The 5,586-nt window shown below is 33.6% G+C and overlaps 1 long non-coding RNA gene across 1 annotated transcript; it reads right to left on the bottom strand.

Annotated features, from left to right (window-relative positions):
- Positions 1-226: 226 nt before the first annotated feature.
- Positions 227-2,455, bottom strand: LOC115698965 (uncharacterized). Its single transcript, XR_009685070.1, has 2 exons — positions 1,223-2,455; positions 227-586 (listed from the first exon to the last, which is right to left on the bottom strand). It is a non-coding gene; the product is annotated as an uncharacterized LOC115698965 (long non-coding RNA).
- Between the last annotated feature and the right edge of the window lie 3,131 nt (positions 2,456-5,586).

Here is a 5,586-nt window from a genome sequence, read left to right as displayed (position 1 = left end):
AAGTGACACAACAAGCTATGCGTCAATCTTTAACCGACGCAACAAGTGTTTTTTGCGTCTGTTCTAAAATGACACTTTGGTGTACACATATTAAATTAAAATCACAAATAAACTAATATTATTTTGTCCATATATAAAAGATAAATTAATATCATATATCCATATAAAAACATATACATTATTAATTTAAAGTTCACTATTAAAAAATAATAATACAAAGTTAGAATTAATAAAAAATAAATTCAAATTAAGACAATTACATGAGTAATATTACATAAAGTGTATATAATAAATATTTCTTACAATACTTTCAATATATAAGTCCAACCTTCATAACTAAGTAAAAATTTGCACTTACAATACACAAGCCTATCCTCCATATGTATAAAAAAAAACAGTTAAAGAAAAGAACAAGAAGAGAGTAATTAATTAAAAAATACAATCTTAGAAAAAAAAATTATACACTAAATATTATTCCTACCTTGTAGAGAGGAGCAAGGAGTCCGTGGAACAAGCAGGTGAGGAAAAAGTATCGACTTGAGCCATAGACAATGTTCAAAGAAAATATCATAATCATAGTAACAACCTGCAGAAAGAAAATCAAGTTTTTCAAAACCATAATGTTTATTTATATGATTTAGTAGAGCTGTAAAGAAATTAGTACAGAAGTGGGAGAAGCTCAGTTAGTGCTTTGTAATCTAGAGTTCTTGGGTCCGTTTGCATGTCAAGATTTGAAAGAACACATTTGACACTTTTTAGAGAGCAAAAGAGTCCACTGTGATGGGAAACTAGTCACTTGTGACTTAGTCCCTCATGTTTGATCAGAGCACTTTTAGTAGTGTTTTTGTTTCATTCTTTAAAATAAATCATAGTTTAATCCATAGAAAAGGACTAGCTGTTGAACCTAATTGAACGTAATTAAACATTATACCAACGGCTAAACATTTCAATTGCAACATTTCACAACATTATTAACATGCACAATATACTTTACAATAACAATGTGTGTAGCAAAGCAGTTTTTTTCATTTCACAACATTAAATAACAGTAGAGACAATGTAGTCAGAACAATGTGTAAACGTTAATAACTAGATGAGATGGACAAGTGAACATAGTGACAATTTATGACATGTCCTATGATTGTAGTATAAGTGAAATGTTAGTAGGAGCAAGCAAACTACAACTTATGTCTATAATGAGTGAAGAAAATTCTATTAGTACCTAATAGTGGTTTTAAAACCCACTTTGCCCATTGCAATAGAACTTTATATGCTTGAAGTAACTGAGTTATTATTAGTTCAACATAATCATTAGTAATTTTCTTAGCTTTGCAGTGTCGTAAACTACAGTACTTTTGCAGTCTGGAAGAACGCTAATGGACCAAGGTGGGAGGTCATATGGCAAATTGTTGAAACTCACTCTTACAGTTGATCTAGTATCATAATTTGCAAGGAATGCAGCACAAGCTCCGGATTTTCCTCTGAATACATGGCTTTAAACACTAAAAAAAAGAAGATTTAACATGAATAATAATAATAATAATTCAAGGTTGAACCTTTAACTGTTTTTCATGACATTGTTGGCATTTCATTTCCTCTTTGACTATTCGTGCTTCATTGTCCTAGATGACACTACCATTATATTCTATCACACGTCCCTCTTCCAAATTTTACTACTTCCATAGTTTGAAACTCTTAATTCCACCACTTTTCACCTTTAAAAGAAATATAAAAATAACATAAACAACCCCTTTTTTGCATTTTTTTCCTAACATACATGAAACATTTGGTCTAGTGAAAAAACATATACCATAAATATAATCTGTAAATCTCACTACGTTTTATACAGGAACGAGAGCAAAGTGTAACAACAATGATAACTTTCAACTACTTGAGGTAGAGCTACTTACTATAGCAATCCTAATTTCTCCTCAAAACTCACTTCTCATCCACACTCCCAAGAACTCACATCTCTCTTCCACTCCCTCACATTAGTTTCAACATCTAGAACATCTACTGAACTAAAGTTTAATTTGTAAACCAAAAATACTTTTGCAAATCAAGTAATGTAAAATTGCAATTTAATTAGTGGGTCCTTCTGCTAAGGCTGATCCTTCTGCTAAGACATTTTATTAGGAATGTTTGTGATAAAACTACCCATTCTTTTACAAAAGTTACAACTCCAAAACAAAGATTTTCACTGTAAAATCCCACTCTGTTACAATTTTGTACAACACCCTTTTTATTGCTAAATACCAACCAAAGACACACATGACAACACTTGACCACTTAATTAAATCATATATTAAATACTTAATTAATTATCTAAAACTTAAATGATGTTGATGATGAGCTTTTAACTTCCATTTGGATAGAGAATAATACAAAAAAAAAAAAAAAAAAAAATACCAAACATGCGCCAAAACTTTCTGCAAAAAAAATGATTAAATATGTATATATTAATCCCAGAAGAGGGGCTAATAATTTATACTGTCATGGCATGAAGAAAAAAATTATTAATATGTGACCGGTTTAAGACTAATGGTATATATTTTTTGTTGTTTTCTTAGTAATAAAAAAATAATAAACATGCATCAGAATATAATCGAAGTTCACTGTGTGTATATATATAGGAGGGTTTGGTGCTTACAAAGAAAACGAAAAGAAGAAAAGTGAAATCATTCAAATATATGTATTTATATATATTATATACATATATATGGGTTAAAGTAAAATTTTTTCTAAAATCTATTCATAGACTAGTCACTAGCTTCTTGCTTTGAAAGTTTACATATATATATATAGGGATACGATTTTGTCCCGTTATTGTACTTTCACGGATTATAATCCGTAATGTATTGTAACCGTCAGATGAGGGAGTTATTTGATCTGATGACTGAGATTGATCTAGGGGTAATTAGGGTTAAAAAGTAGAAACGTACCCTAATACTCCTTTAATGTACCATGAGACTCATCTAATGTACCACGGAATACATTCCGTGAAAGTACATCACAGGACAAAATCATATCCCTATATATATATCTTTATATATTAAAAGTGCTTATTTAACGTCAATTCTTGGTTTAAAGATGTTATTTTGTCTCCTCCGTTAACTTTAACAGAATATTCCCAATTAATTTATATTATTTTTTTAACAAAAATTTATATTATTTTAAACCATCCGTTTAAATTGATGGATTGAATTCTTCTGATTTACTAACTAACATTAAAATAAATAATATTAATAATAGCAAATATTTAGGATTTTAACAATATAATTCCGAACTCTCTGTTTGAAAAATAAAAATATATAATATAAGATAGAAATTTCAGTCGATTATTCTCTTCTTCTATTTTAATTTTTCCTGGTGAACTGCGATTTCGGGCTTCAGATCTCAATACCGTTTCTGTCCTCTCCAGATCTTACGCCACCGTTAATGACAGTTCAGCCCTCTCCAAGCAGAATCTCCTCCAATAGCTATGTTCGCCAGTAGCAGTATAGCACCAGCAAAGCCTCTTCAAAGAATATATATTTACTATGTATGATTACTATGTTTATAAATATACTGTGCGAGGATATAAAATATCATTACCAATGTGACTATAATAAGAGTCTATAGATATCCTGCTTCATTAGAAATGTATGAATTTGATCATGCGATGTTCCAACAGAAAATTTATGTATCATAATATACATTGTCTTTGATAACATACGCATAAAAAAAAATATGCGGGTAGAAGAAGATTCAACCATGCGGACCACCACCCGCCCCGTCAAGATTATCCCCTTGCAGCACCCTTCTACGACGTCCTCTTCCTCTTTGCCCTCCGTTTCTACACATGCTTCTCTTTTCCTCAAATGGACCTCCAAGCTTCAGCGCATGATCTAGATCGATTGGCTTGATCTCTTTCTACCTTGCTACCGTTGGATTAGGACCTACAAGGCTACAAATGGCGCGAGTATTTTCTGATCGACGTTATGGCTGGTGTCACTATTGGTATCATACTTGTTCTTCAGGTAATTTATATGTATCTATGTATGTATGTGTTGTGCTTTGTTGTTTGGTTGGTGAGAAAATGAATGAAATAAGAAAAGAAACAGAGGTTTGACTGGATTAATTGTGTAAATGTTGTCGAGTGAATTTCGCAACACCAAATTATATTATTTTACTAATACGAAAGAGAATTTTAAAAGAAAAGACAAGTGCGAGTATTCAACCTAGAACGACGAGTACTCGACTGGGAATGGGAAAACAATCAACAAAACTGGAAAATATCAATAAGACAGAGAATTATAGTGGTTCAGTCAGATTGTGATCTGCTTAGTCCACTGTAGCCAAGGATTTGTAGGTGCCATTTCATGGTGGATCACCTCTTTATATACAAAGCAGGTGTCCAATCGGTTACACAAGGATCACATTCATTGTTAATCCATTACTTACACATTGAATTGCAATAATAAAACTAAGCAACGTTAACATTAATAAATGAATGGAAGTTACTAAGTTCATCAACGCATGCGTCTTCCATCCCTGCGAGTTGACTGTTTATGTTCCGTTGTTGAGCTCGCAGGGTCATCAGTACGTTTGGAACGTCTGCGCCCTTAGATAATCACCTCTTGTAGACATCGCATGTCGAGCTGGTAGAACCTAGACATGCGAGTCTATATCGGTTTATCAAGGCTATCGGGTCGTTGGGACCAAATCGCATCGTAGAGAGTTGGTCTCTATGCTTTCGCAGGAGTATAGAGGGGATACTCGCATATGTCCTGACACATGCGAGTTGGATCCACCCTGCATAATGCGAATTATGGTTATGCGATCCGACTTAGGTCGTACTCGCAGGTTTTATCCTGGGCGAGGTCTAAACTTCGAGAAGTCTCTCATGGACATTTCAGCTTTCATTAGAAATCTGAATACACGTGTCCTTTAAATAGGAGTCTGGTCTCGAGTTTCTAGGTGAGAGAAATCTCACTATAACACATGGCCCTAGTTTCGCGACGTGACAGGTGCGGTCACAAGAGAAACTATATTCGAGAGACAGGTGAAAGGTTGTCACAAGGAGGTGACCTTTGGTTGTCCCTTCAAGGGTTTCGAAAAATGACGGCTATAATCATTATTTTTATTGCATTTATGGTGCCACGTCACAAAACTCTTCGGTTTCTGTGTAGGCGTGGTTATCCCTGGCCGTTGGATTAGGCGACTCTAGGCATTCCAACTGCCACATGTTATGATCCCAATGAATGAGGGATTTGGGTATTTAAACCCCCTGATTCGAACCAAAAATCCCCATTTTCCCTCACTTTCCTTCAACTCCCTTAACTTCCTTGTTCTTTCACTCTCAGAGAAAACAGCACGAAAAATCTTCGTAAATTGCTCAGATTTTCGTCTTTATTCGTGGATTCTTCTTGATTCTACATTACTGTCAAGGGCGATTCGTGGAAACAGATTTATCAAAGTAAAAGGTTAGTTTTTTGAATCTTCACCATGCTTCGTTTTCTGTTTGAGTGGGGACTATATTTTCTGGGTTTTTAGTGTGCATGAGGTTTGTGTAAGGATGAATGTTTGTGATATGCATGAGGCTAT

This window comes from Cannabis sativa, chromosome X (assembly GCF_029168945.1).
Source record: "Cannabis sativa cultivar Pink pepper isolate KNU-18-1 chromosome X, ASM2916894v1, whole genome shotgun sequence".
Classification (NCBI taxonomy): Eukaryota; Viridiplantae; Streptophyta; class Magnoliopsida; order Rosales; family Cannabaceae; genus Cannabis; species Cannabis sativa.
The sequence above is the reverse complement of the archived record's forward strand: the minus strand, read 5'-3'. Positions and strand labels throughout refer to the sequence as shown.